Source organism: Bombus pyrosoma, linkage group LG5, assembly GCF_014825855.1.
Source record: "Bombus pyrosoma isolate SC7728 linkage group LG5, ASM1482585v1, whole genome shotgun sequence".
In the NCBI taxonomy this organism is placed as follows: domain Eukaryota; kingdom Metazoa; phylum Arthropoda; class Insecta; order Hymenoptera; family Apidae; genus Bombus; species Bombus pyrosoma.
This window is the reverse complement of record NC_057774.1, coordinates 6,699,283-6,725,928: the sequence shown is the minus strand read 5'-3', so window position 1 is coordinate 6,725,928 and position 26,646 is coordinate 6,699,283. Positions and strand designations below refer to the sequence as shown.

At 40.7% G+C, this 26,646-nt stretch overlaps 1 protein-coding gene across 3 annotated transcripts in view; it reads left to right on the top strand.

Annotated features, from left to right (window-relative positions):
• Nucleotides 1–26,646, top strand: part of LOC122567423 — a 168,164-nt gene that overhangs the window by 116,113 nt on the left and 25,405 nt on the right. The gene's annotated exons all lie outside the window — the stretch shown is intronic.

Here is a 26,646-nt window from a genome sequence, read left to right as displayed (position 1 = left end):
AAAACGAGGATCATTCTTTCGGCTGGAGTCGTGAAACCGTCGCGGCGGGTTTAATCTCTGGAGGTTGATGTTATTTCCGGATGGCCGGAAAATAATAGTTCCAGCGTCGTCGTCGAGTAGCGGGGACAGCAATTAAACGCGAAGAACACGAAAGAACGCAGTCATACCGTAAGTCGTAGACCAACGACGCCACTCGAAACGCTCCTTAAAACGTTTTATCGGATTCCACGTACTCGAGATCGCTCGATTTCCCTGATCTTTCGATGGTGAAGTAACTCGATGGAATTCGTGGAACGCCACCACACGAAATCTCGAGCCAGCCTCAGCTGATTTTCGCGGGTCTACCAACACCGAAACGGGATTCTATCGGCGTGTCTTTCGTCCTTTACACGCTCTGTTGGTGAAGGAGCGGCTGGAATTCCATTACAGGATTCTTGCAACGACGAACCAACGTAATCGTCCCGTAAACCGCGAATCACGCGTCGAAACGATCATCCAGCAATTTGTCACGGTCGATATCGAGATCCATAAGTTTCACATCGCTGGGAAAAATATGGGCGCGTTTCCTCTATGGTACTTCGCTTAATGGAGGATCGATTGATAGAACGTTATCGCCGTTATCACCGTTATCGTTCGTTTGGTCCTTTCCTACACTTTTATTCACCGAGCGATATTTCTGGTCGAAGAGTGCTTTTGGCACAAGTCGGGCTATAGAATAGTCTGTAAGCGAATTTTAATCGCTTGATTGGTGGCATCACACGTTCTTTACGGATCCAATGGCACAGATCTCGCCGATACCCATTTCATATCGTTGCCTTCGTGAAGGCGATAAATTAAGGAGATACCGCCTTTTGGTGGTCAGACAATTATTAGGTGCGTGTCATGTCGAATAAAGAACCATCGAACTTTCCAAATTCTTTTCCCCTCCACTTACTGGACTCCGCTTAGCTGGTACATGTAACGTGAAACAAACTCGCGTTCTTCGTCGTTGTTAATCCAATTTGTCGTTAAGTAGGTTCCAACGAAACAGGAAGGAAATTCATAGGAACAAATGGTGGGTAATTAAACGCGTACCTTGTCGAGCCCGAAACCGCACGAACTCCAAGGTTATGTCGTTTCGGTTATTACCAGCAAATTTAGGAGAACTGGAAGGCTGTTAGTTCCGGTTACGAGGTGGTCGCGAGTCTAAGTCGCCTGGAGAGGAAGAGGCGATGAGTGCTCGTTAAATATTCCGACGTGCACCGTGCAACTCACCTCCTTCTCTGTTTATTTTCTAAACAGCAACCGAACGACGACCAACTATTTCCGTTAATTGTTAATCTGTATGGCAAACAGAACCGACAAATACGCGACGGATGCAGCGTTAATTCTGTAAGGCGCGACGGCAAACAACACAGTCACGCTGTACACCTTCCGTACACCTTCCGTCCACTTCTCTACAGTTTTTGCACGAATTGTGCTCTTCGACGACTACTTTCGCAGACACAAAGGACATTGAGAAGACCGTCTTCCGCAACAACCGCAATGCGACGTACCAAACGCTGCTTGGCGAAAAGACAGCTGTTTTCCATGACGCGACATAGTTTCGTCCAACTGGAGCTTCGACTTTTCAACTTTCAAATCTCTTCGAATTTCACTTTTGAATTTTTCGGAATTCTGACAATCATTTCTTTCAGTGTATAATAAATTGATAACATGTCTTTTAATGTAGTAGCATTCTTAATTTCACATTGACGTTATGTAGTAAGTGAAGGAATCACTGCAGAATATTAGCGAAACTTATCAGTAGTTTGTCTCCTTATTTTGTTAGTACTATGAATGAAGAAATAGTGGGATTTGTCAGAAGAGAATCCTAATTCATACCGAAGCGTACACGTGACGCTGCACGCGGTGTATAACGTGCAGCACGATGAGGTGGCTGGTGTCTGACTATTGATCGACCTGTTCTACTACCGGACACCTCCATTAAAGGTTCACGTCAGGTCGGATTTTTTCGCAGTTTGCCATTACACCGATCATGCAAGCTGGTTTCGTCAAACCAGCTTCGTGTCGCTTTCACCACCAATTCGCGTGAAGTTCACCTGCGGATCGAAACGGATCGAATCATTGGCGAACGTCGCTCTTTGCTCATCAATACGTTTTATCCGAGACGTTTCGAAACTTTTTTCTTATTAAGTTTGCCAACTTATTGAAACTTCAAAGACATCATGTATGCAAATATTTTTTAAAAACCGAACACTTTCTTCAACTTCTGAGATACAGCTTTTATAGAGAGAGAAAAAAAGGGAAAAGACAGGAGAACACACGATAATGCTTGGCTTTGCAATTATGGTTTCTCTGCTAAAAAGTAACTACAACTTTTTCTTTTTGCAAGTTAAGAGCAAAAAGATATTCAGTCGATGAATAATCAAGGGTAAATGCAAAGTTTCAAAGTTTCATCATCATCAACGTCAACATTAAACATCCAAGTTCTTCGACGTGAATTCAAACGAGATCCTTTGCCGGAGAGCAACTCCACTCTAACGTTCCTCGTTTCGTGTCTCTGTCGTTTCAAATACACAAGCTTCTGTCCCAACTTCTTTTTAAGCAAAAAACATTCTCAACGAGCTTTCTCAAAGAATACCGTCGCTCTTTTGTATAATTTGAAAGAGAACGAGGAGTCTTTCCAGAAATTCGCTCTAAGAACAAGAATACCACAAGCGTAGTACGTATCACTGGATAAATGAATTATACGAATGAACTTTTTGCTCCGTATCGATGAGTCCTTCACAGAGCAGACTGTCCGATTAAATTCACAGTACCTATTCCGTTCCGGACCTGGTCGACAGTTACTTAATCCAATCCACTATCCCATTTAGTTTCGTTTAATCCGATTTGGACATCCAACTAACATTGTCGGACCCTCCTCTTCGTCCACCCTTGCTTCATCCTCCGTCCCAACTGTCTAGCTGTCGCGATTAGATATGCGCGTCTTGCCCTTGTCGCACTAGTTAAACCTTTCCAAATGGACGATTTGTCTTTCCTCTTTGTAATCTCGTGACGATTCGTCTTCGGTTCTCCAGTTAGAGAGCTACTACTCGATCGATTTCTTCTCTAGCGTGCTTAGGATGAATAAAACACGACTCTTGCGATGCTAAACCCCGGAAACTAAAGATACTTAGGGCTTCCTCCTGAGGGTCTTACTGATCTCGTAATTACATATTAAAACAGGATTATTTACACGTCATGGATATATTCTGTAAACTTCCAGCAAAGAAAATGCGTTACAGGAAATGTAACATATCAAATACAGGATATCCAATATTTAACAAAGAGTTACACGTCATGGCCGACGATAAATCCTTGTACGAGAGACTCGTTGCGTTAGACGGCAGCAGGCTTAGATCGCGATAGATCTCTGGCGAGCTAGGGGGAACTAATGACTGCTCACTCCCCTTACGACTTGCCTGTCCATCATCCCTTATAGCTGATTATTCCGCCGATACTCTTGAGAGCCTTTCTGCGCGACGACCTCGCATTCTTTCATTTATATCAGATATAGCGTCGTTAATATACATTTAACACGGTGGCAAAGATCGAAAGAGGTTCCTGGCACCGGAAAGAAATAGCTCGGTAATCGAATTTTCTCCCGCTCAAAATTACGATATCGTATAAACTATGTTAAAAATACATTAAAACTGTCCAAAGTTGACTTCAAGAGCAGAAGATGAAAAATTACCAGAATACGTTATTCTTCTTGCTAACATTATGTGTTCAGCAAGTAATATTTTCGTAAACTTCCAAACGGTTCTTTTCTCAGAAAAAACTTGAGTTGCATTACTTTTAAAATACATGAATACATAATGTAAGCATCAACTTGACGAGCAGAACGAAACATCACTGAGGAGAACTGAGTAGAGATTCCACAGGCGTACGTCCGTAGGATCAATATTTCTGGAATACAATCTGATCGAACAATCAGCCCGGTCGAGCAAGAAGTTGCAGCGTAATTGGCGTTGCACAGGCAACTCGCCGTTGCCGTGTGCGAGCGTAGCGGTTAAACGAGTCCGTTGAACGCGTTCATGGCAACCCAGTTCTCAAGAAATCCGGTAAGTCGCGAAAAGTTTGGGGCCTTGGAAACTAACCCCGGCAGCGTGACGCGACCCTACGTCCCCTTTCAATCCACCGAATTCCGAGCAAATCGCTTCCTGTTGCAAACTCGTTCTCGAGTTACAAGCCCTGCTTCGATTCTCGGCCAAGTTTCCCACTTTTGTCGTCTCCTGTCCCTTCCCGCTCCCGAATTCTCGACCGATGTCCTCGCTGACCGCGAATCCTGGGTTTGCTGCAAGCGTGAAAACTCGGACGAGGGTTTTCGAAACTCCAGACGCGTCCCTAACACACCTTTCTAGGACACATCGAATGTGATTAACGAAGTGGAAAGTAGTCCTGACACTCGATGGAAGCTACCCGCAGAATCCAAGTGGATTAACCAGAGCAGGAAACGAGGAACGCGGCATCAAATAGTTGACGAAACAGTTGTGGTCGACTATAGATCGCAATTTCATGGGAAACTTAATTTGTTAACGCGTTCGATGCGGGGAACCTGAATATGACGGAAACAAGTATTAGCTCACACATACTCTTTACATTTGCAAAGCTATTTTTGCATTGCACACACGGTCAGTACGACAGCTACTTTTAGGAAAGGGATGCGGGAAATTTAAAATTTATGCGTAATATGCATAAGAATATAAAACGTATCAAATTTAGCATCTATTGTAATATTTAGTAGGCAAAACAAATTCCCGCTTAATCCTTGCTTTTGTTCCCTTATTTCTCTTTATAAAAATATAAATTTGCATAAATGTCCGCTATATCTATTTGCTATAGTCGTGTGCAATTCCTTTGCATTAGTAAAATTTATAGTTAGTAAAATTTATATATCTATTAATTATAGTAAAATTTATTTATTAGTAAGATGTATTCATACTTAAAATGTATCATCGTTCCTTCATATATATTCGAAAACTCCGATAAAGATTTATTGATTCACAAAGCTCTTGAAACGACCTCTTTTTTAAGCAAACTTTCATCCAGATCAGATCACGACAGGTCGTCCGCGGTATTGTTCGTGGGACGTTTATCATTCAGCGTGTTTCTTGTCACTGAAACCAACCCTCGGCGGTTCTTCGTCGAAGCGCCCAATCGTCGTCTTGGCGGTGCCGTTCGTTCTCGAAATTCCTCGACGTGTTGCGTGGGGGAATTTTCTTGTTTCCGGTTGGCAGTGGTGTCAGGAAATTCAGAGAAAGTGGAACAACGTCACCGGAGAATTCAATAACGGCAGTATCGAGAGACCGATCATTTCTGCGCGTACTCGTCGAACAGCGTGTCGCCTTCGTTTTCGACGTCGAGGATGATAGGTGTTGTCTCGGCCGATTTTCTGACGCAACGTCTAGACTTTTATTTCGTGCGAAACACGATGTCCTATCACGCGATTCGATCACGTAACACTTCTGGCGACACAAAATTGGTGATATTGCCTCGCTGCAATCGAGACGCCTGCCACTTTCGCCAAATATTTGTCTTCTCTTGATAATTTTCTTTCTCCGTTGGTCCCCTCGTGTCTTCGTTCACTGGTTCCTTTTCTCGAATTAAAGGAACTAACCGAACTCGACCAACCGCTCCTTTTTTCTTTCTCTCTTTCCCTTTATTTTTTTTTCTTTTTTTGCAGTTGCGGCTGAACGAACATTCGTCGAATAGATCAATCGACCACGCCAGTTCCGTTACGACGGCGATTTCGGTAAAAACCCGATATCGGGATGTATTTTGCAAGAGAATATTTATACCTCCAAATGACAAATTTTATTGTGCAACTGCAGTACCTGTCATTCGTCAAAATAATCGATCGCTACTTTCAGTTTGCCGCTGCCATCCATGCTAATACGACGTAATATCGTACAATACCACTCGTACTTTAAAATAATACCTCGTTGATCCCGGAACACAACTCAGTTGCATGAGGAAAGCCTCATCATATATGATCGGCTTATGACTTGGTTGCCTGGAAACTCTAATGACATTCTCCAACCTCTACGAGGACTGCTTAATTATTTCGAAAGAACGGATTATTTCCAAGAACGTCTAGAGTCGGAAGAAACGCTCGTTTTTCTCGTAACTCGCCTCGTACACATCCAGGACGTACAGTCTCATCTGCCATCTGATTTTAGTTGATGTTAATATTCTTATCGTGCCGGTCTCTCCTACTCTCGTAGTTATCCGAGGCGCGCGAGGCAATTTAAAAAGTCGCTGGTGAATCGCGACGCGCGTTTCTTTAATACCGCTTAAATTGCACGTTCCACTCGACAGCCACTCGGAGCTTCGCGACGACGCACTACTATTTTATGCATGTTCCCCTGGTCGCGTTAGTGGCTTTCCTGGTTTTTCATTTACCCCGGGAAAATTCGTCTCGGAATTCAGCCGTTCCGTGGTATTTCTTGGACGACGATGAGTCGAGCAACCTTGTGGAACGGTCGCAGACCAAGCGAAATTACTTTAGCAAACTAACTCGCTGTTTTATCAGGGGCAAATATGACCTGGTCTCCGAGAAAATGTGGAATTGAAAGTGGCTGCTTAACGAGGATTTAAAAGGGACGTTATATTCGCTTCAATTTCCAAAGTTTCTGGCTGTTTCGCTCTTTCGTAGCTTACGCTATCGCTCGTAAGTAGACTGTTCATGTTTATGCAGATTTTAATTTTTCTAATGAAAGAGACAAAAATACCATCTATAAATAGAAATTTGTTACAGAACTGTTGTAGGAAAATTGTATGTTAGCATATATTACCGTATAGCCTCGAGCTATTCGCGGCCGGGATTGTCGCTATTCACTTTGTTACGAGGACAATGTCAGAACAGTTTTCCTTGCACATCAACATCTTATAAATACTCATCTCCTCCAAGGACCAACTCCCACAACTCCAGACACCAGGGGTTTACAAAATACCCTGCTCATGTGGCAAGTTCTATGTCGGTGAAACTGGGAGGGGCGGAGTACACGACTCGAGGAACATGAGAAGTACACCGAACTGAAGTATGCACAGTCAACGGTGGTAGAGCACCAACTAACTACGAAACATAAGATACTCTTTGACAAGACATCCGTCTTAACAAAAATACAAAGGGTATTTTCCTAAGGAAATATATTAAAGAGTAGAATCATGAAATTCTCCAACATCGATAGAAATACAGATCTTCATCTTTGCTCTATATAGTGCACCCTCCACCCAGTTTTTAATCGACGAGCTAACCAATTAAAAATCCTGTTAGCTGATCACGGAATACGGAAGATCACGTCACCTCGATCACTTACTCGGAACTCTCAATCAGAAGTGCTTGTCACTCTAATCACCGTTCTGAAGCAATCAGATCTGTCTAAAAGAGTGCTTTGCCAGTATCAATGCGACACGCCCTGACGAAACCAACTGCAATGCTGGCGAAACGTCGAAATTATGTTGCTTCTGGACACGGCTCTGTCTCGTCTCCAAAAACAATGTTGGACGAAACAGAGTTAAATGTATCAGTGTCACAATGCAATAGTGAATAGTATGTTGTTATAGTTCATGAATAGACTGCGGATGTTACATTAGATGCACAATAGAATAGAAACAGTACAAACACACGCTTAGAGATTGTTTAAGTATGCTATTCTAGGTAGCTGATGATTATAAAGAATAAAATCATTGTAGTCTGATTTGAAGTCCGTAATTTTGTAATTAAAGTAAGTAATATTGAATAAAAATATGCAAGTGTCCAGATGCTTTCGAATGGTGGAATAAATATGTTAACTTGTTCCTCCGAACTTCGAGAGCGAGCAATTTCATAATGTAAAGCACGACTTCAACCGGTTTGGTGAAAATGAGCCGAGAAAAATTCACGAGTGTCACGAAGTTCCTCCGATGCGATTTCGATACGAATTTACCGATCTCTCAAAGGGTCGAACGATCAAAGAAGAAAAGAGAGAAAAGCCGAGTTCTCGAAACGTTCTCCTTTATCGTTGTTATTTTACAGCAATGTAATTTTTAACTTACGCCGCTATACGTTCCATGCCGTTACTTCCATGGGATAATTTCGAGAGGTTTGCTTTTTCAGAGAATATATTTCTTTCCTCTCATAAAATTCAACACTGGATTATTCCTTTTCCTCCCTTTGATCGCTAAACGCGCCCTGTGTCTTAATTCCCCATTTCCATTTCCATGCGGAGAAAATATGCATTTTTCATACCGGGTGTACATTTCAAAGAAATGGTTATCCAATTCCTTCGTGCGATCGTTGTTAACAATTTATCGTACTTCGATAGCGAGACTGTTCCCCATTTCTCGTACGTGTATTAAAATTTAGGAAGACAAATCTTAAATTTACATTCTTTAAACTCCAGCGCATAATGGATACAATACTGTTCGAAACAATCAGAAAATAGTTCTCTCGATCAGTTTAATCTTCACCCATTACTTGCATCTGTATTACTCATTTCTTCTTAATCATCGTCTTAAACTCACGTAATATCACGCAAGTAACAATATCAACCTATCAAGCCTATAGGATTCCTTTCGCTCTGTTTGCTTCGCACTTACAATTCATAAAAAGTCTTTATAACAACAATCTCCTAACTTCAACAGTTTATCTATCCGCGTTAAAAACTTCCAATTCCTCGTATCTCTTCTGTAACGGTATCCTGTTCCATTCAAAGCCAGCATCTCAAAAAGTTCTGTGTGATTACACAAGCAACCGGAAGCAAAGGAAGTAGGACAATTCCTCGTGTAGCTCGATGAACGGGGCTTATTTCGTCCGTGTTACTCGGCCGGATACTTCAATTCCTCGCTTGTCTTCCGGCAAGAGGAGTAAAGAGTGGCGCAAAGAGATCAAAAGAAAAGAGGCAAAAGAGCAGGTTTCCATTCGCGCGTGAGAGAGACGAGTTGGAACAGCTTCACAGTCAGGTATTTTTCCGTTGTCCCAGAAAACGGACGAAGCCCGGTGGCGTGTGTACGTAGATACATCGTTTATGGGCGACATAAAACTTCACTCTTGCATTCCCTGTGAACATGGCTCTGGGCCGAGGCGCATACGCGAGGCGGCATTATAATGTATGACGCAACGGCGCGCCGCGGGAGGCATTAAAGCCGGGAAAAGAATCACACGTACGAGCCAGAGGAGGTGGAGGAGGAGAAGGAGGATGAGGAGGTTGGTGCAAGTGGGGGAACGCAACCGAGAACAAGCCCCGAGAGTCGAAGCCCGGCCAGCTATTAAGGGCGTGGACGTCGTTGCCCAACAGAGGTGCTATCTTTTCAAAACCTCGATTCTATCTCCTCGAACATTTTTCTGTGAACAGTGCGGCATCGAAAAATCGAAGAGCACATTTGATATTGCGGCGAACAAAACTTCGAGTCGGACAGAGTAGGGCGAAACCTGAAATGCATATGAATCTTGAAGATCTCTTGAACGTTGCGGTGAATTTAACCTTTTCGAGTTTAACGGGACAATACGTCCCGAGTTAAGTTTCGGAAGAGTCCCGAGTGGGTAGAAATTTTCTGATACTGCTGAGACCGACTAAAACATACGATTTCGTGATAAACGGGCCGCATATCCGGAGTCGTTTCCATTTTTGAAAATTCGAATCTTCTCTTTTGAACGATATAGCTCCAACATTCGAAAGCAACAACTCGTTTACGATCCGTTCCTTTGCTTAATATTGCAGCAAGTGAAACTTGGAATTGAGCAGAGTGGGATGGAATTTGAAATGCGCGTGAAATGAGGTTAGGTTTGAGGTGACTATGCTACCGAGGGCATGAAGTTCCTTGAATCTCGAGGCGAATTTAACCCTTTCGTACGATATGTCTCGAAGTATAAACTTAGGGAACACTACTGACTTCTTAAAACTTTCCCGATATTGATAGCGAGACGTATACTGTCCTCCTCGGATAAAATATTCTGAAATGATTCGAAACACGAAGCCAGGAATAAAAAGATACAGTGTCGGTACAGAGTCGCTTCGTTGAATTTTTAAGGATCCCTATCGCAGTGAACAAACGCCTGGTGCATATGCATTATTTATGAATCAGGCGAGAAGACAGTTATAATATACATTATTGCATTACTGTGGTTGCCGCTAAAAGAAGAATCTGTTATGAGAAGGTTAAATTTTCAATGATTCGAAATACAAAGTCAGGAATAAAAGAAACAGGAAGCGTCGGTACAGAATCGCTTCTTTGAATTTTCAAGGATTCTTATCGCAATGGACAAACGCCGGGTGCAGACGCATCATTTATGAAGTAGACGAAAAGTTTCGTACCGCTCGAGGGAAACGGTAACGTTACAACGCACCTGGCTGTGCTAACGCGTGAAACTTATGAAAAAGTATAATTCACACGCGTAACCATGGCACGCGACGTAATTAATGCCGCAAGTAGAGAGGCTTGGCCGCGAATTCTCTCGTGTTCCTATAAGTAATTCCGCGCGGCAGTTTCGTCCATTGGGACAATTTTCATTACTATTTCACCGAGACGGCGACATTCTGGCGCATTAAAGATTCATCGATCAGTAACTTTGGTGGTTTTTCCACGGAATGAGGAGAGATACGTTACTGTGAACCATGTGCACGGGCTGCAGCCGAATAAAAGACTCACGAGAAGTACTACACTGTAATCCTGATCCCAAGCGTAATATAAATAAATCCAAAGCTACGGTGTAAACCAAATATACTGAGAAAATAAACCTGCTCGAACGAAGAAACCTTTCTCAAACGGATCTACAAACAATTAGACTGTATTTTAGCATCTTCGCTGCAACCAAACTGGATAAGTTTCCTTTGGATAGCTTGTTATTAACAATAGTAATTTTTATCGTAGAAGAGATACATTACGTTCGAAGACCACAGGAAAAGAACGCGATAAGCAGCTGTAAACTTCAATAAACAATCTCGCGTTGGAATTTTTAGGAAATTTAAGAATCAATCATAGGCTCTGCAAACTTTGCAAAATAATTATATGGCCAGCCAATCTTGTATGATCTCATTAATCATTACTGTTACCAAGCGTGTGTTTGTGTTTGCAAATTATATGTTTCGTAAATAGATCTGAATTTACTATGCGATACATAATCAGCCACGAGAATAACGTGCTAGTCCTGACAACTTAGAAAAGAATGTAATAATACAATATTGTTACGCGGTAAATTATTACATACGCGTGACAGTAAGAGAGAATCTCGATGAATCGGTGACGAAGGAAGCAGAACGCTCGTGGCAGTAATTGACTTCTGAGAAAATCGTTGGAGAATTTGCGGCCGTGACGTTGCTGCGTTGTGTAACGTTCGGCCAGCGTAATACGAAATTATGCAATTCGAGTAACCGCATTTCCATTATGCAGTATTTACTCGCGGCTATGTATTTCGTCGGTGCAATGTGCACATGTAACGGATGATATAGGCATGAGAGACGGGGAGCTAAAGGGGAACTCGTAGGCTTACGGAGAGAACAAGGGACGATGGTGTAGAGAACTAGCGAGGCAATGGCCCTTCCCTATGTGTCTGTGAAACAGGTACATAGCTACGAGAGAATTCGCTGGTTCGTCGAAAATGAAATTACTCGATCCTCGTCCCATTTGACATCGCGACCGGTTCCGATCTCTGACATCGATTCTCGCAACCAGATAAAATCATCATTTTCTTTCGAGCGCTTTCCGCACTGTGAAAATTACCATTGTTACCTGTGCATTAATAACGCGGCTCTGTTGTATCGTGAATTCCAAAATCGTGCTCATAATCATGCATTTCAGCTTCTGACTCGGATTTGATGTGATCAAACGCGACTGAAAACAACACAATGTGATTTAACGCAACTCGATGCGATTCAGAGTGACCGAAAGCGATTCAATGTGATCGAATGATACTCAGATGATCGTGAGATTGAAAGAAAGAGATATTTATATTGCGAGACTCTCATGCAAAAATGTTTCTTTTCAAGCGATAATTTACCAAGTGCCTTCGGTTAACGTAATGTTCAAACGAGAAAATTCTCCAACGATGTAAAGAGATTTATCAGAGCAAGAGGAAGAATACAGTATGAAAACGTTTTCCTGGAAAAATGTCCCTGGGTGCTTTACTCTTTCTTCTCCACGATAAAACAGTGGCATGTTGTAATTGCCGGAAGCGTGTTCGTTCCGTTCGCGAACGCGACGCGAAAGATTGTACCTTTCCAACGATTCTTTTTCAGAAAGGAAATTACTCATCCACAGAATGGCCATAAGAGGCTACTCGTTGCTTTTTAATTAAGCTTGCTCGTTCTTTTCCCATTGTTATCTCGAGTTAAGACGTTCTCAATAGAAAAGTGGCGGCCACCATTTATCTCGATTGTTTTAGCCAATTCTCGATCGCTTTTCGATCAAGCCCTCTTGATTTTCGTGATTTCTCGCCAATTTCTTCGACAAAAAGGTTATCTTTGATCGAGTTCAAACATGGAATTCCTCAATTGGGATTTCGGTACTTTCGACAGACGCAGTTCGACCACATCCTTGTTTCCCGGCGCCATTTTCTCGACCATGTGAAAACGTTTTATGAAACTCCAACGATCGAGCTCCGACTTGTTGAATGGTCTCTCTGAATACGTTGAAAATTGTCGAAATCGGGAATAATGGACACACGAAACGACCGTGTATCGAATGACAAAACTTTTGTACCTTGATCGTCGCACAAAACGCGCTTCAATGTATGGTAACCGATATCGTGTTAAAATAAAACAAGAGAAAAGAGGTAGAGATGAAAAACAGAATATTTGCGATTGAAAAAGCTCGAAATACTAGTAGCTATCGATGTTATTCGTCAAATTTCTTCTACTATCCAAACATCAGTTTCCACTCGTTTAAATGATTCTATCCTATATAAATTCTTCTTCTGATGTACTCGATAGCAGTACATCAAACCAATGACCACGCAAATGGCGGTGTAATTCGATTGAAATGGTTCCAACGAAAAGCGAACCAGAGAGACTAGATTTCAGACCACGCTTCAGAACAAACTTTACATCGGCCGAACTCGAATTCGCTTCAATTTGACGCGGTTAAACGAACTACAAAATATTTAAAGCCGTACCACACTTGAAACCGAGAGGAAGCGGAAAGCAATGTTTGTTAGATGGACGGAGACGGAGAAAATATATGGACGTGGCATGCCAGCAATTAGAGTTTATACGAAATTGAACGAGTCCGATTCCATGCGGACGATAAAACGTTAGTCCTGTTAATTATCGACCAGTTAAAAAACAACGTTCCCATAGCAAGCGGCCGAAGCTCCTCGTGCCGGAAACGACCGCCTCGTTTTCACCCCCTTCCCCCCTCCTCCCGTTGCCGTACCATTTCATCCTCCTTTTAATTCCGTTTCTGTCGAGTTTAATTTTTCCCGTCGACGATCAAGAGAGCGCACGCGCACGTCTGATAAATGAAAAATATCGCTACGGAAGAAAATGACTTGGTCGCGTGTAAAAGGGGTGAAATCAAGTCATAAATAACGCCGCGTTAAAAATATTTCATACGTGTCGCCATTTATACCTGGTCACCGTATATATATGTCACGGTAAATCACCGACCGGATGTCGCATAAATTGCAAAAATATTTTGTAATTGACGGTGAAAATAAATCGCGGGAAACGTTCTCGATATTGGCCGGTTAGTCGTCGACGCGTACGAACCGGTAAATCGAGCATTTCTTCCCTCGCTGGTGGCAGCCCGCGTTCCAAGGGTCGATTAACCCTCTTGAATAGTCGCGCGCCGTGCCACGAGTCGATATTCCCGTAAAATGTGTTATTCGCGTTGAATAACCGTGTACACCAAGAACGCGCGATGCCATATACACCCCCGTTTATGGGTATTATACGGAGGCAGAAGAAGAACACCATAAGTTACATCTCTTATTTTTTAGAGGGGAGGAATTTTAAAATCCAATATGTTCTCGCATTACCACAACTGTCGTGTTGGCAAACTTCTTCAAGTTTTCTATCCTCAAGTTAGCCTATATTTTTTCGATAGAATTTATATAATCAAGGGGTTGACAGATAAATATTATAATAATATCAATTACCCTAATTCATCCAGATGGTTTGAACAAATATTTGCTTCCTATATCAGTCGTTCGCATTTCCATAAATTAAAATGTACAGGAAACTGTACATTTATAAGGATCATTGACCCCTCATGTCGATATTTTGGATTAATCATCGCGTTTCGTATAAAACCAGCAGCTTTCCTAATATTTTCGCACGGATGTGTGCCATCTTTTCGTGTTTGTATCTTTTAATAGTTTTTCGTCGAATATTAATCGCGAAATGCACTCTTGATATTTCCGTTTTGGGAAAAACAACATTCTTCCTTTGACGGGAATATTATTGCAGCTTCGAATATTCCGTTGTTTAATTTAATTCGAAAGTAAACGGGCCGGAGCGAGAAACCCGGGCGTCGATATTAAATTAAACTCGACTCTAATAACGATATTTGAATAACTACGCAGCACGGAGGATCACAGGGATCTTTATTTAAGCTTAACTTCCAGCGAGGTATTTTCGAAACGATCAATTTTCCAGGAATTCCCTACGTATCGTTCCATGCCAATATTTAGTTTTTCTGCTATCCTTTGATTAGCTTCTATTCGGAATATCTTCGAGCACTATTCCGTTCCATTAATTCGTCGTTCAACGATCCTCGATGGAGCCGATGTGGTAGTGGGATTTAATACGTATCCGCGGTTCCGAGGTCACGAGGATTTTACCAAGCTCGTCTCTACGAAGAGAATTCGAAGTTCATCTCTGAGACGAGCAAAGCCTCGGTGATCCTATTCGACCGAGACAATGGATGCTTGGCTGGCGAAGAGATCGACGACGAGTCCAGAATTCCGACGCGCGTCTTCGACTCTGCAGTTTCCTTTATTTCTGTCGGGCAACGTGTTCATACTGCCTAACAACTGCTTCCACTCTTATGTTATCCGTCAAGCAAATCGCTTTAACAATACACTTCCGGTTATCCGGTCTCACTTTGACATTTTCGTTGAAACGAAAATAATTATCCAGCAGAAAACTCATTGGCACGTCGCATGAACAATCGACACACACTGCAGATATATCGCTACGTGTATTTTTGCATTATCGATCGATAAATGAAAATTGATATATATATCCTCCAATTAACCGGCCAGAGATTCGATCCCATAAACACCGGTGAACCGGTACTCTGCTATATTTCAAAAAGATTCACTCATACAGTAAACGAAATTGCATCTTAACGTAGCCATAAGAATCGCTTTCCCATCGCGTTACTCTGATAAAACTCGATAGAAATTGGTCGACATTCTCCTTGAAAAAAGCGATCTTCGCTCGATAATGCACCGATAACCGAATCGTTCTACCACGACGAAGTTTCTCCTACATCAAACGGGAGCATTGCTTAACATACTCATAAGAATTTCTCCTTCCATCGCGTTACTCTGATAAATTTACTCGATAGAAATTGCTCGACACCCTCCTTGAAAAAAATAGTCTTCGCTCGATAATACGCCGATAACGCTGAGAAAAAAATTACCTTACGAGGAGCACTTTCATCATGCAAATCCTCGAGTCGCGTATGAAAGTTCCAAGGGCCGGAGAAACACGGCAGCCGTATCGATTCCGCCACCCATTACACTTCTTAGGATGCAAAACGAATTACGAAGCCTATCACGCGAAGGCAGAAAGGCCCAATCTCCGGTCCCTTGATCGCTCGCAAACTATAGTCTTTGCGAATGACAAAGATTATCCGTTCCTTGGTCGTATCTTTCGCCTATCGAACAGATGCAAGCTTCTTCGAGAGAACATCGAGACAAAGATGTATTGACGCGATCGTGTTCGTGGGTATTGGACGATACAGGATCGAACGAGTATCCGAATTCGATGGTACAACGATGCAACCTTGTCGTCGATGTCATCATGGAACCGAATCTCTTCCTACGTTCAATTAATTCTCGTCGCCGACGATCGACGACCGTGTTACCGGCGGATCTACAAGGTGAATTACCATTGACGGATCAGACAAATAGCCGAAACCGTCTTCGGTGAAATTTATTCCACTTTGATAGAATATTGTCTAGCTATCGAGATTGAGGTTGTAGCGTTTCTATAGTTGTACGATACTGGGAATTATAATGTATTCGAAAAATATTTTTAACGCGTTCATTTTCCCACAGTCGTCTAAAAAATCCTCTGCAATGGCCCTAAGACGTGTGAAGCTTCCCGGAAATTAAATTGATCAACTTCTTGTCAATCCGTTAATTTCGTAAACGTACAATTAACATTCGATTCTTAAGAAACAAATAACTTGCTTCTACAAGCTCAATCGTCTTGAGAAGAAGAATGAATAACAGTGAATTTTGATGTCGAAACGCGATGCAAGGTGGACGGTACGATAACTATTTTTAGTCAATCGTAAATAAAAATTTGTAGAATCGACGTATTGTCTAGAAATAACGTGGACGCGAAGCATCGATAGGTGAAAAGGGTAGAAGGTGAAAGTTCTGGTTGGAAAGTTTCGAGATAAATCTGGAGGAAGTCGCTTAAAAAGTTTCTCTTAAACGGATTTCCGTTAACTTGATTTGAGCTCGCGGTTCAGGCTCCATCGGTATCCGGCACGTGGAACCGAGAATCAATATTAATCTTCCGGCGTTCTTCAAAAGTACATTGCTCAGGAACCAGAATTTAATCGAAGGCAAAGTTAGTCGGTCTTTTATTTAACCACTCGAGAGACAAACTTCATTTACACTCTAAGGGAAAACGAAAAAATCTTCTGTGCACTAAAGTCACTTTACGATTCTTCTTGATATCCGATCTCAATTAAAATTAATTCGACAAAAATTTCTATCTTCGTCCCAAACTAATCCGTCGAGTTCCCTCTGCGTGTGTGCATGTATCTAACATCCTAGAAAACCGTTTTTGCGGTAGAAAACTCAAACCCAGAAAGAGAAACACGTAAATCAACATTACCACAAAACCCTTCCATAAAAGTTCCTCGCCTTCGTGCTGTGTGAACTGGTTGTTTCTACGGTAGAATTGCAACCCTGTGGTCAACCAGCTATGAGAAATTAACAAAGAGAGAAGAAAAACGAGACGTGAAAGCACCGCTTGATTGCGTTTCTTAACTGGCCGGGCCGTCGTGGATTTTATTTACAACTATCACTTCTAGTAGCTCGGCAAGCAATACAGCGCGACATGCTTTGTGGTGTAATCTAAAGTTCTTTGGACAAGGGGTTTCGAACTTCGAAGGTTGCGTGGACACACTGTTAATTTAAATTCTCATTAGCGTAGGGAGAATTTTAGGAACAAGAAAATTCAATCTTCGGGCGAAGAAAACTTTTCAATCGCGGTGGCCCTCTGACATTTACCGCCGGAGCAATCTTCATTCGAGATAATTTTCTCAAACGCTTGTCCTAGTATCCGTTACTACGTGTAAAATTTCACCTGGCCTCTGCTACGCCAATATCCAAGGGTCTACATCTAGTTGAATGAAACATCTGAAGAACATATATAGAGAACCGTATATAGCACAGATACTCTCGTAAAAATCTATATAGATGTTTGAATATTTTGTCGTAATGAATACGAAATTCCTACATGCTAATAATAATTCTTGGCGCTCAGAACGTGAAACAAGAACGACATCAGATTCAGTGCTGAGAAATAACAACTACTGTTTCTACGCCTGCAGAAATAACTAATTAATACGATAATTAAACGAATTATCGTGTTACCCTTTAGTTGAACTATTCCAAAGAGTTAGTCGTTCGTTATATTCCAAAGAACCAGTGTTCTCGATTGATAAAACTTTTTTTTATCCTCAACCGTAGTCAAACTACTTTTAAAATCGACTCACGAAACTTCTCGTAATTCCATTAGCCGATGGGAATTTTAGGCGAGAAATGAAATTTTTACGACGAAATTTTCATTTCCTGTTCGAATCTCTAGTGGAAGGAGGTCGAGGCTAGAAAATCCTCGATCACGCTGTAATTGAGGGCGTTGTAATTATCGCGAGACCTAGAATCGATATTCCGATAAGTGTACGATCTGTATGCCTGATCTTTGGCTGAAATTCACCAGCTTTTACCTGTCTAATTAATAATCTACAAAATTCTACATGCTCGCATTCCGCAGTTAAATGATAAACAGAGCTTCAAGAGGATTTACCGATAAAATCATTAATGCGCAATCGTATGCCAAGACCTGGCCAGATATAACGAGTGCTTCAAAATAATCCAACGAGTCAGAACAAATTCGTAAACCCTTTATAGCATTTCCTCCTTTATACTGATCCATAATGTACACCTACAAGTCACATGTAAATACAGACAAACTGTAAATACTTTCTAAATAAGCCGGAAAAATAAATAGAGCGTAATCTGGTAGAAATTTGACTGGAAGTTGATGTGTACGAAGACAACAGAGAAAGAATATGATAAGTAATTTTAAGGTTCAACACGCTATCGATCGGTTTCATTTCACAATATCAAAACTGTTCTTTTCAATTTTAATTGTGTATGTATTTTACAACCTACGGAACATAAATATAAATTATTTATGATATATTTTTATTTGTTTAAAAGCTTTTTATAGATATATCACCTATCTTTAGGAGGCTTATATCTTTAAATCTGTTCTCCTTTCAACTATCTTAACCAACAAACTGATATCAAAATTAAAAGTCAACAAGCATAGACCTGACAAGTTTTCCTACACGTGGTTAGAGTGTTTTATTTGAAAAATATATTTCGCATGCACCAATCCAATAAAACGGAAGAAACCGAGAAACTTTCCTTGCGAGGACATGAACGATTTGAGAACACGTAAACGGTACAAATGATCCAGAGTAGCGAACGGATCAGCATAGCTTTGCTCGGTTTATAGGTGAATCCCGATCGTAGATGTTTTGAAAGCCAGTTCTTGCGCGATATTACTCGTAAAACCGTTTTTGGAAACCCGTGAATCCTCGGATTCCTTTCACTGATCCCTCCGGAAGCAATAGGAATTTATTCCACCCGCGAGAAACACCGCCACCAAACTTCTGTAACTTTAGTCTTTGCGATTTAGTATTATCCACCGAACGTTTGCATCTTCGTAAGTACGTACACACTGACTCGCGAGAAACTTATTTCGATGTTTACCATAGTAAACTTTCATGTATATATTAAGTGCGTTATGCGAAACATTTGGAAATTTCATCAACATTGTAATGTGACACAGCTGTGGTGATTGTATTCGGAAAATTTCCTTCGCTATAAACTTATATTTAGAGAAAAATTGATATGCAACATAATCATTCGAATGCCATTTTCAACATCAAATAAATGTTAGATGATCTTACCTGTAAGAATTTGCACGAATGTCGAGATTGTCGCGATCAGGCGTAAAGAGCCGATCACGTTTCTCTCGGAAATTCCGACGGCTAAGAGGGTTTTCTCGTATAGTAGAGAAGGAGAGTACAATATAAAAGGGCATAGGACATAGGGCACAGTGTAAAGAAGGAAACTGTTTGCGGGCTTTTGCGTAAAAGTGGAGCAAGGTGTCATACGTCGAACGAACAGGCATACGGTGGTCACTTTAAATATATTCAAATACATTAAATATATGTCCTGAGGAAATCATTCCATCCCTTGGTAAATGGTAATGAACAATTATTGTGAACTCTATAAAATATGTACCTGCGCTGAATATCGTGTAACACCCATGTATGTAATTTTCAGATTTGTTCCAAACTTTACAAATATAACCGCCATAGCCAGTTCTCGTACTGAAATTTCAAACTGTTTTATAACTTCAACCGTTGTATAGCGCGCACGGTGGATTCATAGAAAGTTTTCAAAAGCGTTCGAATACGATTGCGAGCCATTAAAGATCGAAACAAGAAAACGAAAAAAAGTTCAAAGATCGGAAAAATAACGAAGAAGAGGTCTACGAACGAGTTTTTACGAGGAAAACAGAACAGGATTATGGAAGAAAACGCGGAGAAGATTGGTATCGATGAATACAGCAGCTTTCGACCGGATCAAGGTTAATTTGCAATGCATAGAGGACGGACCGGCGCGGCAACAAAAGCTTCGAAAGAAGGCACACCGTTTTATGGAAGTATGCAGGCCAGCTTCCGGACGATCATCTCGAGCAGAAACGATCCTTCTCTGCAATTCTGTCGTTAATCCGTCGATTAGTCATCGATCATAGAAACAATTGGAACCAGCTATACTCAGAGTCTCAACGAATTATCCTTCCGAACAGTTGACTTTCGATCGTACTGCAAGTAAGACGCTTTGAGTCCTGGTTCGAATGAAATTTAATTAGTCCAATTGTAAGCGGATTTAATGCTTCCCTGGAATCACTTCGGATTTGCATTGCCTGCCAGCGTCTCTAATTACACATAATCGTTTATTGACGTTTCTCGAGCCATTTGTACTAAATATGGCATTGAAATTGCTCATTAACCAACAATTTTGTTTTACGACGATAAATGCGAATTGTGGATAATAGACTGCAGATTTTTATTCATTTATGTCAAAAGAGAAGCTGCAAAAATGTGCAGAATGCGTATAATATAGGATATCCAATGTATAATACTCGTTATAGTTTTAACAGGCAAATTTCTATTTAAATTTTATTCCCTTAGTTGCGCCTGTAAAAATATAAATTTGCATAACTATCCGTTATAATCTAATTACAAGATACTTGCATACATTAAAACAGCAGTAAGTTACGCAGAAGTGAGTATAGTTTAACAAAAATACGAGTAACTGTAACAGATGGATCAGAGAGTGATCAACTTTCTCCTTTTTCTAACAAACCATCCCTGTTAAATCAAAAATTTTCTACGTCCTCCAGGAACCACTGAAATTATTTAAACAAACAGTTACCGTAATTTGATAACTGTTTCTTTGAGAAGAAACAGAGTTATAAGGCAAAGATCAAAGATAAAGTCGAGGGGGTTTGACAAGATATGAAAAAGAGACACGTTCGTAGATCTCGGTAAACGTGTTTGCACGTCACAGAAAAAACATCGAGCCCGTCGTCGACGAAACAACTGGAAATGACGAGCTAAACCAATACGCGTCAAAATACCCTGGATGTTTTAATATTTTCATTACAAACACTCGGAATTTCCCGCAACGAGACTAATGCTATTTTATTCTACGCTTTCGCGCTTAATGATTATGACTTTACTAGTTGTCCAGTGTATATTTAATTCCGTACACGCCAGTCCCTCATAATGATTCGAACGACTTCAAAGATTAGTCAACATTGTTTGAATAACTTAAATTTAATAACCTATAATATAGGATGTTATATTTTTAACATAATATTTCCATTATAACACAAACTCGTCCTGCTTTTCTCTTTATTTACAAATGCAATTAAATATCTATATCACAGAATCACAGAATCACAATGATTCCAACAACTTTTCTTTCCTTAAAAGACTAAGAAGAAACCGATGTTTCTCGTTGTCGGAATTTCACGATTTGTCATGTACATCCGCACGAAGGATCAAATGTCAAGATGATTTGTCTGACACGGTCTGATTAGAGCGATCGATAACCGGACACGCAATTCTACACCCTTGACATCACTTCAAGGACCCTCGTATTAATCCCTCTGTGAAGGATTATAGATTCAATCGATGTTGACACACGTCTCGAATCGATATGGGTTACAAGCAGCTTGGTCCATTTCGTGGTCGCGCTTCGATCTCCACCGTGAGAGGATAACGGGTTTCCTTGTCGAGTCGCTTAAATTTTAACTGAGGCTCTCGCAATTGCAACTGGAAAATTTGTCCGAGCGACGTTAATTAGTGATACGATGATATCGGGAAAGAATACACGACAATCAGAAATCAGGATTTCAACAGCATTAATAGCATATTGTTAGCAGATGCAGAGTAAATGCATTCTGCATGTTGATACATAGGAGCTACGCTAATGAAACATGGGATCGCTGTTTCAGACAGGATATCGATGTTCTCTTAGGAATTTCGTATTTCAAATATCGAAATACCAACCAATCTTGGCATGCTGTTTACACATAATGTAAGAATTTTACATCGTAAGTAGGTTTTTATACATTGTGCATAAAATAGAACTGAACGAAACTATATGTTTAAGAACAAAATAGAAATAAAATAATAGTAATATGAATCCTGAGAATAATTCCCTATTCCCTAAATTCTCCGTCTAAATTCTCGTGCGAGCCTTTCAAGGCTTCCCAGCTTCTCAATTATACTGCAGTCAACACGTGGCAAATCTCTGCGTACATAGTTCCATGTATGTCGATCCGCAGTTCATTCTAGGAATCTCTCTTCAGTCAGTTCATTGATACTTTAAACGTAGTATGCACATTCTCGGTCCTCCATTGCCCGCCATTCAATCGAATTCTCATGCATGCGAATAATCTGTTGATTATTGCAAACGATCAAATCAAAACAGTGAAATTGAACTACACTGCGAAAGTCTATGCATTTGTACGAAAATCACTGTCAACCAATCAAGTCAATCAATTCGGTAAATCGTCGGTGCTTTCCCATTGCAAAATTATAAATATGATAATTTTCGCCCTTTTAACCGAGAACCTGCTGAAAATAATTTCCTATTGTTCGAATAAATTATGACTGGTCTAAAATCGATGCAGATAAATCAAATCTACGTATCAAGCTCAAATCTACGTATAGAGAACACAGTATTAATTTCTACGCCTGATACAAAATATACAAAAATCGAAAGTAAGATATTACGATACTTGGATGAAGAAACGAATCTCTATATAGATCACATTTCTTTATTGCATTCATAAAAAGATTAATTTGCGTAAACATCCTCAATGTTGCCAAGATTTCTTACGATTAATCCAATTGCAAATACCCTGTACCAACATTCGATTAGATTTTGTCTGTACAGACAGTACATCAGTCTAGAATCTAAAGACACGTTAATCGAAGATCGAAAGGGCAAACAACCAGTTCCAGAGTGAATCGCAAAAGCCACTGATTCGAAAGTCGCGCGTAAACATCGCATCGCGTTTCCAAGTTCGTTTAATCCGAGCTTCTCTCGGGGCGAGCGCGTGTATTCATCGATCACCAGCCACGTGGATTTCCTTTCAACGGATGCAGCTAGGCTGCTAGACTGGCAGCAGATTGCGCGTTCCGTGGCCAACTGGTAGCTTGAAAACGGTAAAAAGTAACGGAACGAGGGAAAGAGAAAGAGGGTGGCTGGAAGAGAGAAAGAGAGAGAGAGAGAGAGAGAGAAAGAAGGCTGTACCTGGGATTAGAGAATGAAGTATCGGAAAACCGGGACCACGATGCGCACCGGCCAATATTCGACCCGATAAGTCTTTTACATTTCCTGTCGTGGCTTCGTTATACGGTATGGCTTAGGATGAAAATGATTATTTACGCCATCGAGAACGGTGAGCGAGAACGTTCGCTTCATTGACACCGTAAATTCTTTTTACCCCATTTCTTTCAAATGTCACGGAACGTGGAAAGAAAGAAAGAAAGAAAGAAAGAAAGAAAGAAAGATAGGGGAACAGTGCTGTAACGTGACGTTGACTTTCGACTTGATGAAAAGATATAGGAAATATATGCCATAGAATCGAAAGAATATCTGTTTGCCGAGCTACGAATAGAACAGTTACGATATTTCCATTAGCGTAAGATAAACATGTCAAAAGCAGAGACGACCGTTCATATTTTTATTTGTTTTGTTTGCGTTCCAATTAACCTGCTGAATCCACAACGAGATCTCCCGGGTTCAGCGTAATAAATCACCGATTCTTTGCCAGTGGTAGGAATTCAGGACGGACTTACAATTAGCAAGCCACTCAAGTGCAATCGAGCGGATCGTGTCGATATTAATGCCTGATCGAGCCGTTGGCACGAGCAATTGACATCCTCCGTCGCTCTGGTTATTCTCCCGGCCTTTTTCATCGCTCGGAAAGGGCTCATTCACAAGAGTCGATCCGTCTAAAAGAAATCAAATTCCTGGTTCTCTTTCAAAGACGAAAATACCGATAACCTGTGCGCGCTACACAGAAAAGAGGAACCATAGATATATCTAATTTCCTGTCAACTTGAAATTCAAACGCGACGTAACTGCGAGACCGATTTTTCCTTCCGCTTCTTTTGTGTCCTTGTGCCGTCCATAATCAAGCGTCGTTTCGTTATTACGGGCAGAAAAATGGTAGAAACATTCTTCGACCAGATCCATTTTATTACCTTTAAAAATTATATCGTCAGCACGTTTCGGCAATTCGTCCAACGACCGTTTCGTTCTCGTTGGTAGTATCGTTATAAACGCGTCGAACGAACCTTTATGAAAGCTTTTTTTGTTCGAGACGGGGTGGACACCGTACGCGGCGCGGCGGCGACACCGCGAAAAACACGGCAATAAAGAGGGAAGCCTCCTTTTTATCCTCGGTCGGAACTCATAAACGGGCCCGGGAAATAACCGACGATAGAAATATCGACGTTCCCCGTGGGCTCTGCGATACGATATTACGTCGTCGGCCGACGCGTAATGTCAGCCCGTGTTTGAAAAATCGCCGCCCCCTCGGAATCAGCTGCGACTGCAAATCCACCGAATCGCTGCGTTCAACCGATCGTAATAATCAACGCGGGCTTTCTACTCGTCTAACTTCTGATTTTGCGATTTCTGCGATTTCCATTTCCATTTCCCACAACGCTGTATGCTAACAAATGATCTTATGAAACACGTGTCGATGTATTATGCAACTTTATGCACATCTCTGCTTAAAAGTCTGAGGTTGGTTATTACTTGTTTGATCAATTATTTAACTGATTAATTTGTTAAATCCTGCCCTTCTCCTTAGTTCTTCGTCGCGTTTATAGAGTTCTTTGTCTATCTCCTGCCTCTTTTTTTTATTTTTTTTTTTTTGAATATCTTTTATTCGTACAGATTACAGGTAAACTGTAGGAAAGGCAAATCTATTGAATAATTAGTGTTGGGACAATTTCGGAGTTGTTTTAATGATAATGGACTTTGAGTCAACAAGTAGAGGATGTTTAGGTAGAACAAGTATCATAGGACGTTAAATTATTCGCCTTTTTCAGCACTGCAGATCGTATTTTGGCTTCGAGTAAACATGCATTATTTGCGTACGGTTTTACGCGTTAAAAAGAGAGGATTTATTGCGGTCGATGCGCATTTGCTTGTATACATGTCGATTAACAAGATTAACAGTTTAATCGCAAAATTATACGCCGACGAAACTAATTCATTGTTTCGTTAACTGTATTATCGGCGTTGTATCTCTACCAAGGTAATACCATACAAAAATCATCCGCAAAGCTGCATGTATTATAAGTTGTATATCAGTTAAGTTTTATATTACACTATCAATGATCACGTTGCAACATCATATATGAATGTAAACCACACGTAATAAAAACAGTCTTAACTTTCGAAATCAAAGATCTGCAATTCCAATCTCTATGGAAATTTGCCGATTTTACTATACGTATGAACTTTTTAATGTTCTAATACTCGTGCCGAATTCCTTCCATTTCGTTCCTCACGATTTCTCACAAACAAAACGATATTTATATTCTCTCGAAATATTAAACTAAAATCCACAAAATAGCGGAAAGTTACAAATTTCACTAGGATAGGGTGTTGTTTTCTGTACCAAAAAAAAAAAAAAAAAAAAAAAAAAAAAAAAAAAAAAAAAAAAAAAAAAAAAATAAAGCGAAATATATTGCATCGCTACGTAGTAAAAATTGTTTAAACTAGAGTTTTTCATTCACCGCAAAAGGGCTACCCGCCCATATGTTATTGGCAATAGAAAAGTGATTAATTCCATTCTCGGTTACAGTTACCGATGCACAGAAATTTTTCGGTACGCAAACATCGATTCGCGGTAAATTATTACACGACGCAACACGGAACCATCCGTTATCTCGTTTCACTTGCTCGTTAGCGTGTGATTAAAACATTTAATCGATGTTGTTCCCCATTGGGAGATCGTGATTAAAACCAGGGCAGGACAATTACAGCCCTTGCCGGATTCTCTCAGGCGCCTTTGTCACCTTGCTTGCCTCCATTATGCTCTAACTACAAGCTCCGTCGCTCAATCAATGACTGTGCTTGTCACAGTGCTCTTGGGGGTAAAATCTTCCCACTCGCACACAACACTCGCAGTCATGGACCAAACAGGTTAGGGACTTCCATGTACTCTGTAATTCCTTTTAGAGGATTCACCTACGATTGATTTGTTTGTAAAATGATCGAACAACACCGTTCAATTTCAATTGTGAATGACGAATATTTCGACAAAACTGTTCCAACGTATTCGACTAGAAGAAATTAAAGATGCTAAGGTATTCTTTCGCTTACCTAAAAGAAAAAAGAGGACGAAAATAAACAGGGATCGATTTGTTGTGATCCTTTCATCAAATGCTAGACATATCCATCGATGGCCTCAGTTGAAAAACTGAGTGAATACTTATTACAAAAAAAAAAAAGAAAAAAGAGAACGTGTCGCTTTATCAAAGTCTTTTGAAAAGAAACTGAAAATTCACCTATTTGGCTGCACTAGCGACTCAAGAAATGCTAAAAGAAGA